This window comes from Neofelis nebulosa, chromosome 15 (assembly GCF_028018385.1).
Source record: "Neofelis nebulosa isolate mNeoNeb1 chromosome 15, mNeoNeb1.pri, whole genome shotgun sequence".
Taxonomy (NCBI): domain Eukaryota; kingdom Metazoa; phylum Chordata; class Mammalia; order Carnivora; family Felidae; genus Neofelis; species Neofelis nebulosa.
The window spans coordinates 56,047,758-56,060,297 of NC_080796.1; positions in this window are offsets into that span (position 1 = coordinate 56,047,758).

Genomic DNA, 12,540 nt, shown 5'->3' on the forward strand with positions numbered 1-12,540 from the left:
TTAGTAATTATACACATTTAGCTCTCCGTGCCTTTTAATGCTTGCTAACTCATTTCTTTTTAGCACTGAATAATATTCTATTGTTTGGATTCATCACAGTTGATTTACTATTCACCTACTGAAGGACACTTTGGTTGATTTAAAGCTTTGACAATTATCAATAGAGCTGCAAATATCCATATGCAAGTTTTTGTGTGAACATAGGTTTTCAGTTGTTTTGGGTAAATATTAGGCTATGTGACTGTTTATCAAATGATAAGAACATATTTGGTTTCATAAGAAACTACAAAGCTATCTTCCAAAATAGCTTCCCATTTTGCATTCCCACAAGCAATGAATGAGAGTTCCTGTTGCCTACTTCTTGGCCAGCATTTTGTGTGTCAGTGTTGTGGCTTTTGGCCATTCTAATAAGTGTGTCATGGTGTCCCATTGGTTGACTTTGCATTTTCCTGATAAATTATGATGAGGAAGATGTTTTCATATGCTAATTTCCATCTACATATCTTCTTTGTGAAGTTCCATTAGGGTGGCCCATTTTAATTGACTTTTTTTCTCAAGTTTTAAGAGTGCTTTACATATTTTATAACAGTTCTTGGTAATGTATGTATTTTGCAAATATTTTCTCCCTGTGTAACTTGCCTTTTCCCTTTGTTGACAATGTCTTTCATGTAGCAGAAATTTTTAACATTAGTGAAGTTAAGCATATCAATTTTTCTTTTATGGATTTTGTCTTTGGTATTGTGTCTAAAAAGTCATCATAAAACCAAAGACCATGTAGAATTTCCCTTAAGTTATCTTCCAGGAATTTTATACTTTTGAGTTGTGCATTTAAGTCTTTAATCCATTTTGAGTTAATTATTGTAAATGGTATAAGGTCTGTGTTGTTTTGTCTTTTTTAGTCCCTTAACAGGGTCTTTCAAAGAGCAGACATTCTTATTTTGATGGAGTCAAATTTGTGGTCTTTTTTCATATATATATATATATATATATATATATATATATATATATATATATATGAAACACTGGGGGGTTATAAGATTTTCTTATAAGTTTCATCTTGGAATTTCTGTAGTCTGACGTATTATATTTAAGGCTATAGTCAATTTTTAGTAATTTTTAGTACATGGTGCCAGGTGTGGATTGAATCTTAAAATAATTTAAATTACCTTTAAAACTCAATTCCTTTGTAGTATAAATGTCAAGAAATAAAAGACAAATAATCCATCCTAAATAATAATTGTTCTAAGTTTCATAAATTTCTGAATTATGGAATTTTAGAATATCTGTGATTAATAATAGATTTGTTATACGGTTATGTGCTGTATAACAATGATATTATTTTCTCAATCATCATTTTCTATTTAAGAAATTGGTAACTGAATGTAAAGTGCTGCGGATCAACCGCACCAATTCTCTTGCCAAGCCTGACCCTTAACTTGACCTCTGACTTTGAAATAAGACAAATTTTTATTAACTATGACTTACTTTTCTATTATCCCTTAGCACGTCTTAATTTGGGATTTGGAAAATTATTGTTGCATGATAGAAAAAGCAGTTGGAATCTGGAGTCACAAAATCTAATCTTGATATTACCCATCCTTAACTTCATTTATAACTTCAAACATATCACCAACCTCAGCTTTCATATCTAAAATTACGCACCTAGATAAGATTTAAGATCTTTTCAGAATAAAAGTTCCATGATCTATGTAAATGGGGTTATTTTTTTTCTCAGCAATAATTTCCCTTAAAATTCCTAAGCATGGTACAATTAACAGTAATATCAAAATAAACATTACGTAAAAATAGTTCCAGGTGTTGTTAGAGACACAAAGGAATGTCAAAAAGTTTATCCACCATTTGATTGGAAGGTTATAACCAGTTTTCTGCATTAAAAATAAAATCTTACTCAAAACTATGAATCATTTTTTATTTTATAAAGAAAGGTGGTACTTTTATTATGATTTCTGTTCTTGTAAAATGGCCCTTCATTCCAAATCCAATTACCCTAGATATTATACATACATTGCAAAGTCCATTAAGATTACCATTCATTCAGCTTACCTGTTCATTAATAATGAGCTATTCTTTATTTATGTCCTGATATGACAGGACAGTCTACAACAGTTATTGCTTTACAATTGTTACTTCTCAAGAGGATTGTGATAATTGCTTTACTATGAACCCAGCTTCCGCTTTGCAAAGACAGTGTGGTTGTACTGATAACTGCAGTTGAAAAACAAACTGGGTGTCTCAGTCAGTTGCATGTCAGACTCTTGATTTCAGCTCAGGTCATGATGCCAGGGTCAGTGAGATAGAGTCCTGTGTCCAGCTCTGTGCTGACAGCTCAGAGACTGTTTAGGATTCTTGTTCTCCCTCTCTGTCTGCCCCTCCCCTGTTTGCACACGTGCTCTCTCTCTCTCTCTCTCTCTCTCTCTCTCTCTCTCTCAAAATAAACATTAAAAAAAGAAAATTACAGGGAAATAGATACATGTGTTATAGAATATTATGTGAATTCTTTCCATTTCGTTTTCTGATAATATTCAGATTTTTTTAAAGTATCTTTTTCCAACCAATATATTCATACAAGTTAAGTTTTTTCAAAGAAATATTTTATAATGGAAATTTTATGAACTGTATTAAAGTGCAAATTGAAAATATTAAAGCTGATTGAACTTTGTGGCATCCTGAGAATATACACTGTGTCATCATCTCTTTCACAGAGCAGCCTCTGCTGAGACTTAACTCACAGGAGATTTTAACAGTTTAAAAGCAAGGATTCAGAGACTTAGCAAAGTAATGTTTCAGTGTATACCAATAAAGAGAATTTTATCTCATCTCAATTACAAAAGAGACCTGAAAATTCTTAGGCTGTCACATAAGAAATTTTATCATTTGACAGTTTTAAAAGGTATAAAAGTATAAAGTTTCCTCTTCAAATTTTGTCTTATAAAAATTTTTATTTTTTATTTTTTTGCATGACAGGTCTCTGTTCTGTCATGGGAGTTCTGCCAATTTTAATGTGACTATGGTAAAAACAGTAAAATTATTTTAAAAAATTTTGGGGCGCCTGGGTGGCTCAGTCGGTTGAGCGGCCGACTTCGGCTCAGGTCACGATCTCGCGGTCCGCGAGTTCGAGCCCCGCGTCGGGCTCTGGGCTGATGGCTCGGAGCCTGGAGCCTGCTTCGGATTCTGTGTCTCCCTCTCTCTCTGCCCCTCCCCCGTTCATGCTCTGTCTCTCTCTGTCTCAAAAATAAATAAATGTTAAAAAAAAAAAATTAAAAAAAAAATTTATAGCAAAACATAAAAGTGAGAATGTAAATATGTTAAAGGCCTGAATTTAAACATAGTTAAACAGCAGTAAAATCGAACATGAGATAATGTAGCTGTCTATAAGAATTATTACATTTTAATGGAGTGAATGTTTACATGAAATTATAAAAAGTTAACTAAAAATCTATAACTAAGATATCCAAGATATTTGCTTTATTGTATATAAAACAAAAGCTAAGAAACTTTCTTGCTAAACAATTAAAATGAAGCTTTGTGAAAGTACTAAAGCTTTCATGTATACTTCTCAATGTCATTTACTTATGTAATAGTTATAATAGAAGTCAAATTCAAACTGGAAATTGAATTATTTGAATTCCACAATGCATAAAATATCAGTAATTGATTTTGCAACAGTGTGTTGTAATATTTAACTTACACACAAATTTTCTAAATTACCCAACATATTTAAGGATGTGAAATCATATATACTGAAAGAGTTACCAAGTACAAAAATCAAAACACTCTTTGAACCTTCTAAATTTTCCTAAATCTCAAAAACAGATACTTTTATTTCCTTAAATCTTGCCCAAATAGTGTAAGTATCAAGAAAAAGTATTAGGTTCCTGGGGTTCTCTTTTTTTGAAATTAAGCTTTTCATTCTTATCACTAATAAATGCTTCACAGAATCTTTCCTGTGTTTTTTAACATAAAAAAGTGTTTAAAGATAACTTGGAATAAATTACTGTTCATATAGAAGATGAGTATTTAAAACCTCTGGCTGTTTTTAAAGATTTTGACACTCTTCTGAAAGGGAAGAGATGGATTTTTATAATTACTGAGGTTAATAAATAATAAATATAAAATATATTCTTCCTCTCAATATATACACATTTAAGCCTATAGATATTCTTTAATTTTTTTTTAATTTTTTTTTTAACGTTTATTTATTTTTGAGACAGAGAGAGACAGAGCATGAATGGGGGAGGGGCAGAGAGAGAAGGAGACACAGAATCAGAAGCAGGCTCCAGGCTCTGAGCCATCAGCCCAGAGCCCGACGCCGGGCTCGAACTCACGGACCCGCGAGATTGTGACCTGAGCTGAAGTCGGACGCTTAACCGACTGAGCCACCCAGGCGCCCCAAGCCTATAGATATTCTTAACAACTTAGTAGTTTGAAAGTAAAAATTATTTTTGAGAGTATTATTTTTATTTTAAATTTATGCTGATTTTTTTTATTAAAAGGGCAAAAATTTCAAGATGGCTTATTGTCGGTGCAGATTCATAAGTCAAAGTGCTACATAGTTCCACTAAAGCAACCAATGTCAGAAAATATACTTTATATATTTTTTTCATTTGAAATTTAGAGTCACTATACTTTTGAGTAGTAAGTATTTATGATCTGTCATAAATTATTGAAATTCCTGTAACAAAGATTAGTTAAAAATGCACAACATACTACATACTATATATGTCTTATACATAACCAAGGGATTTTTTAAAGTGAAGTCTAAAAAATCAATAACTAAATTTTGAAATAATAAATACATTTATTAATGAGAATGATAGTAGACACTTTTCACTTTACCTTTGTATTAAGTTCTTCTTTAAAAATCAGATTTATTTGTAAGTTATTAAATTACATGGTGGTTGTTTTCTAAAGCAATCTTTGAACAGTTTTAATTGTTCCTTTTTAAAATACTTACAAGAGTGATTCTAAATTAGAAAGTCCAGGAAGGGTAGCTGAGTTCCTGTTTCACTTGTGATTTCAAGGTTCACTAATCATTCAAGCTTGGCCAAGTCTCTGCTTTAATGGGATTTTGAGGTACTTTATTGGTAGAAAATACATGTTCAAGTGGCCACATTATTCTGTATTGAACACTAAAAGCGACATCCAGAACTTTTTCTTATTATAACTTAGCTAGTACTCTGAACTAGTGGTGTACATGTATCAGAGTTTCTCTTTAGTTTATAGCTAGAAGAGAAACCTCTACACTGTATGGAAGGAGTATATTCAATATTGTAAGAAAATGCCAAAGTGTTTTCTAAGGTATGTTTAACAGTTTTTACTCCCATTAGTAATGTTTAATAGACACTGTGGATCCACTTTCTGAGTAAAAGTTGTTGTTGTCAGACTTTAAATTTTTCCCATTGAATGAATACAAAATGGTATCTATTTTTAGTCTCAATTGCATTTTCCAGGTCACCAGTAGGATTGTGATTTCATGTGATTGTAGGCCATATTAATATTATCACAACTAAATATTCCTGCTTAATAAACTACCATGCTATTTTCTAAGAAAATGTAAAACAAGGGAAGAAAAAGGTACTCTGTGTGTCACTATGAAGTTGACTGTGAATGTTAAGTTTGACTAAAATGTTTCCAAATACAAGACACTTCAGTACTTTGGCTGATAATAAAGTTAGTGATCCCAAGCAAGCTCTGTGCTGTCAGCACAAAGCTCCACGTAGGACTTGAACTCATCGAGATCATTACATTAAATTGTTAGAGTCAGATACTTAACCGACTGAGCCACCCAGACACCACTATCTAGAATTGTTTTTATATTTATTACTTACCCAGTGCACTTATCTTTATCTGATTTTTATTCTGTGGAAAACATAATACATCTCCTCAACCATAATTTGTAATGCAGTTCATCGGTTCTTATTTGTAAATATTATTTCTGTTTTAACTTGTTTTATTATTGAAATTCCTTTCTTCCTGGCCCAATGTGCCAATATTTATGGACTCCTTAGCATTTGTCAAATCATAATAAAAATGATTGTCTGAACTCAATATTTTTATTTTATCATTCATCTTCACAAACTTACTAACGACTTTTTTATTCTGCACCACATCAATCTAAATGCCCTACATTTATATTTTATATGATACTTCCATAGAAATAGTAACCTAGTGTGTGTTTGTTTGTTTTTAATCCATCAACCTTTTGTGGAATTTGAGCACCGGTGTGGTATTGAGAGTGTAACCTTTAAATGGAAGGAGATGTTGTCAATTTTTTAATTAAAATCTTGCTCTTCTTGTGTCACTTGCCAGGGCAGTAACAATAGCACCAATGTCATAGGTGAATTCTCAAATGCATACATTAGCAAAACAAAAACAAAAACAAAAAACAAAACTATAATTCCATACAATATTATAATTCCTTTTTTTAAACTCTCCTATACATTGTAAAGAAAAAATTAGGACAGAATAGTCTGTTATATTTATCTACATATTTGCTATTTCTTTTCCTTTTCTTTCATTTCTAAGTTCCAATCCCTCTCTTTATCAGTCTCCCTTTTCCTAAAGAATTTCCTTTAGCATTTCTTTTAGAGCAGGGCCACTGACAAAGAATTCTCAGTTTACCTTCACCTGAGAACGTTTTCATTTTACTTTCATTCCAATGCATATTTTTGGTGGATGTAGAATTTTGGGTTAAAAGATTTGTTTAGGACATTAGCACTGCTGTGCCACTGCCTTCAGCTCTCTGTGTTTTCTGAGGAGAAATCTGCATTTCTTCATCCCTGTATAGATAGGGTAGGTTTTTTGGTGGATTTCAAGTTTACTCTGTCTTTGATTTTCAAAAGTTGATTCTCTTATGATGTTTTAGGTGTGGAATTCTTAAAGTTAACCTTTTTAGAGTTCACAGAGGCTCTCAGATATGTAAGTTTATGTATTTTGCCAAATTGGGCAATGAAATGATGCAGACATCATTATTATTTCTTCTTCTTCTTCTTCTTCTTCTTCTTCTTCTTCTTCTTCTTCTTCACATTTTTTCCCACTACTTCTGGGACGTTGATTACAAAAATCATCTCTTATTGCCCCAAGGGTCCAGAGGCCCTATTTCTTTGAATAATTGTATGACTTTTCTTCAGACTGAATAATTGATATTGAGCTATCTTTAAGTTCATTGACTCTTTTCTTTATCATCTCCCTTCTGTTACTGTGCTCATGAAAGAATTTCTAATTTTGGTATTTTTCAGTTCTAAATTTCCAACTTTATAACTTCTATGTCTATCCCAAGACTTTCTGGCTTTCCTTTCATTTCACCAGAGAGGCACAAAAGGTAATTTCTGCCTTACCTCTTCACATTTCTACCTATGGAGAGGTGAGATTTTTTATCTTGTCTCCACGCATATCCAGATACATATATAAACACCTAGTCACTTTAACTTACACACACAGATACAAATATAAGCTCATTGCTTTTTAACCCACACCCCCCCAAGTAATTTTTTTAAAGTATTCTCTACCCCCAGCATCAGGCTCGAACTCACAACCCCCTGAGTAATTTTTTTTAGAACCTTTATTTTAATTCATTTTTTCCTCAGTTCTCTTTTCATTTAAGTTAATTTGATTTTACTTGAAAAACTACAACATATATTATACCCAAACATTTTTATATGCCATAATCTGCCTGCTAAATATTTGATATTTGTGTATACAACTTGCAGTGGGTTGAAAATTAGTAGACTTAAGTTAATCAAAGTTATTATGGGAATAAATGTGAAAGCTATAGTATCAGATGAGCATATAATTCACTTTGTTTTATTACACTTTGCTTTTTATATGGAAGATTCATATATAATCAAACTTAATCTAAGGTGACTATTCTTATGTTGGTGAGAAATAAACAGAGCACTCAAACACACACACAAATTTAAAATGGAAAATACTTAGACTAAAATAAACTATTTTCTGTTCTTGGAAAAGTGGACAGATAAGACACTGAGTGGCAATGTACAAGGCATTATTTCAAGGATGGTAGTAGATAAATAATAAACATTCTAAATATTTAATGAAATAAGTAATATAATAGAATAAATAAAAGCATAATTGAAAAATAATAATTAAAATAAATCATAACATAAAGTATCACAAGTCTATCATGTTATTTTCAAATATTGTAGTAATTTTTTCCCCCTTTTGGTCAGCCTATCTCTTCTGCATAGTTAAGGAAATGGAAACAGTTTGACCTCATTCAAATGAAACATAGGAATGTAAATTTATTCAGTTTCAGACACACTTGACTTTTATACTTACATATGAATACAAAAAAATTTGTACAGATTCCACAAGAATTGTGTCACAAATGTGTTGTCTAAGAATATCAAGTGAGTAGCTTCCTATATCTGTGTCATAACAATCCTTAATAATACCAATAGACAATTTCCCATGTCCCAAAAGGCTAAGAGCATCATCTAAAAGAATTCCTCATTTATTTAAGATGCCTACTTATTTTGGAAACAAATATTTATCTGACAAATTATTCATGATTTATAATCCTAACTTTTTTTATTTGAGGGGGTTGGTGGTTAGGCTCAACCTATAGTTTTCACTTCAATGTTGACATAATCAGAAAAAAAATGTTTGCTGACAATGTATGTTAAATGCCATTCAAAACCAAAAGGATTTTTGCGCCAATTATTTTTGTCTCTCCTTTACTTCTAACTAGCTCATCTAATTTGAGACAAGCAACTGCCAGATTTGGGCTTCAGAAAACAGGTTCATCCCCAGTTTCCAAGAAAAAGTGAGAAAATACAATTTGCGGTGAATGTTTTATGTTCTTTTTTTAAAAAAAAAAAATTTAATGTTTATTTCTGAGACAGAGACAAAGCATGAGTGGGGGAGGGGCAGAGAGAGAGGAAGACACAGAATCAGAAGCAGGCTCCAGGCTCTGAGTTGTCAGCACAGACCCCGATGTGGGTGGGGCTCAAACTCACAAACCATGAGATCATGACCTGAGCCGAAGTCGGTCGCTCAACTGACTGAGCCACCAGGCGCCCCTGAATGTTTTATGTTCTTAATGAAAAGGAAATTCCAGACACAGATTCATGCATCCTGGAAAAAGCTTGGTTCTAAAGAGACACAAAGATCACTTGAAGAAGAAAGTACACATTGGCTATGTGAGAAAAACCATTTCCCTGACACCCATGGAGAGGACAATTAGACAAAGAGGTATCAGAGGCTCCTCCACTCCTGAGGCTCAGAGAATTTTCCATGGTTCCATGGGACCAGAGAATTTTCCTCCTTGTGCTTCAAGAGGGAATAGCAATATCATCAGGAATAAATCCCAGTCTAGCAAGATAATGAACATCACATCTAAGGGTCCCCAACAATCAGAGGTACAAATATCAGATAAAATTCTAAAGATAAAAAGGACTCTTATGAAACATATATGTGAATAGATATATATGTTACTGTGTCTTTATGTAGTTTTTACATATGCATATAGTGGTGTGTGAAACACTTATGGAATTTCAGATACAAGATGCAAACAATGTTAAAAATTAATCCTTTTTTTGTTTTTTACAAAAGCTTTTATTAAATTAATTGAAGGAGAAAACTGGTGTGTCTTGGAAAACACCCTATAGAAGAGATGTTTCAAAACACAAAAGCAAAAAAAAATTGAAGGTACATACCTCATTAAGAAAACCTAAAGAGATCTGTGGATTGATTCAGGGAATCTGACATGAAAATCAGAGGTATCTCAAAAGGCAAAAATAGAACAGATGGAGACAGGACCACTGTATTGTACAACAGCAGGAGACACAATCTGTGAGGCTCTGTTGGAGGATTCTGAATTGAGAGAAGGCAACATTACAGATATAGCACAACTTTTTAAAGCTAACATCTGATTTTTAAGGGTTAATCTACTGCTCATTAAATTCTTGTTAGGATTGACTATAAAACACACAGACATAGTCATAACTTAGTAAGATGACTGAATACTCAGGGAAAAAAAAATAAATGCTATCTCAGACAAAAAAGAAATGGAATTTACAAAGAAAAAAGAGCCAGACTGATGTAGGACTGCTCATCTGCTAGAAATTGGTGGTAGCAGAACAAGGCTATTAAAAGAAAAGACCAGGAACCCCATAGTCCTATATACCCAGGTACAGTGAAAGGAAGAGATGTGTAAAGAGGAAAAAACAAATCATGCAATATGTCACCATATACCTATTGAGGAATGCACTTAAAAAAACCATCAGATTAGAGGCCATGAGATGAATGACAGAGAAGGCAGTAGTGAGTGATAGGCAACCTTGCTAAATAAATACTTGTCCATGTATACTTTTCTGAAATAAAAATGATAGAAGAGGAATTTGTAATAAAATGCAAATAAGTATTCATAAATTATAAGACTATTTTTATAATTCAGAAAGTAAAATAGTCTTCTTGGGTACCTTTTTATCTAATTACCCTAGAATATTTATACCTCTTTTTAAACACACAGACCGAGAGATCTTCAGAATACTGAGTCTAAAATTCCTATCCCTCAGACAACCAATGTGTTTATAATTTTAGCTTCTACAAAATGCTTCACCTAATTTTTCTACTTCCTGCAAAAGTTTACCATATCATTAAGAACACTTCTAATCCCAGTCATCCTCAACACAAATGCTAGGTTATTTGTTATGAGATGTAGAGTCTACAGATATTTGGCAAATATTTTATACCTTCCATGAATCGATGGGCAATTTGTTTCTATCTCCAGACAATCAGATTTTTGTTTCTATTTCTATGTGTTTGGTGGGGGGGGGAGGAGAGGAGTTGTTTTAAATTGAAAGTAACTTGACAAATGTTGACTATATCAAAATAGAAAATTTTCACGGGCAAATTTATTTAAAATAACTTGATGAGAGTCATATGTCTCTTCAGCAAATGATGCTGGGAAAACTGGACAAGAACATGCAGAAGAATGAAACTGACCACTTTCTTACCCCATACACAAAAATAAATTCAAAATGGATGAAAGACCTAAATGTGAGACAGGAAATCATCAAAATCCTAGAGGAGAAAACAGGCAAAAACCTCTTTGACCTCATCTGGAGCAACTTCTTGTAGACATGTCTCTGGAGGCAAAGGAAATTAAAACAAAACTGAACTATGGGGACCGCATTGAGATAAAAAGCTTTTGCACAGCAAAGGAAACAATCAACAAAACTAAAAGGCAACCAACAGAATGGGAGAAGATATTTGCTAATGACATATCAGATAAAAGGTTAGTATCCAAAATCTATAAAGAACTTATCAAACTCAAAACCGAAAAAACAAAACAAAACAAAACAAATAATCCAGTGAAGAAATGGGCAAAAGACATGAATAGACACTTTTCCAAAGAAGACATTCAGATGGCTAACAGACACATGAAAAGATGCTCAACATCACTCATCATCTGGGAAATACAAATCAAAACCACAATGAGATACCAACTCATCCCTGTCAGAGTGGCTAAAATGAAGAACTCAGACAAATGTTGGCGAGGATGTGGAGACAGGGGAACGCTTTGCACTGCTGGTGGGAATGCAAACTGGTGCAGCCACTCTGGAAAAAAGTGTGGAAGTTCCACAAAAAATTTAAAATAGAACTACCCTAAGATTCATCATGCACTACCAGGTTTTCACCCAAAGGATACAAAAATGCTAACTCATAAGGGTACATGCACCCCAATGTTTATAACAGTGCTTTCAACAATAGCCAAATTATGGAAAGAGCCCAAATGTCCATTAACTGATGAATGGATAAAGAAGCATATATCAAATGACATATACATACACACATACTACATACACACACACACACACACACACACACACACACACACACACCACATCTTCTTTATCCATTCATCAGTTATCCATTCATCAGTATTCCATGATATATATATATGTGTGTATATATATATATAAGCAATGGAAAATACATATATATATATATATGTATATGTATATGTATATATAAGCAATGGAAAAGATTGAAATCTTGCCATTTGCAACAATGTGGGTGGAACTTGAGTGTATTATGTTAAGTGAAATAGAGAAAAATACCTTATGATTTCATTCATATGTGGAGTCTAAGAAACCAAATAGATGAACATAAGGGAAGGGAAGGAAAAATACGATAAAAACAGAGAGGGAGGCAAACCATAAGAGACTCAAATACAGAGAACAAACTGGTGGGTGGAGGAATAGGAGGGGATGGGCACTAAGGAGGGGAAATGAGCACTGGGTGTTACATGTAAGTGATGATGCACTGGGTTCTACTCCTAAAACCAATACTACACTGTATGTTAACTATCTTGATTTTAAATAATTTTTTAAAAAGTTACATGGTACGATATTTTTCCTCTTATTTTTTGTATGATAATTGTTTCAGTTTCCCATCTTTTACATTATAATCATGCTGAAAATGCTTTTAAGTAAAAAAACATGATCAGAGTGCCTGGGGGGCTCAGTCAGTTAAGCACCTGACTTCCGCTCA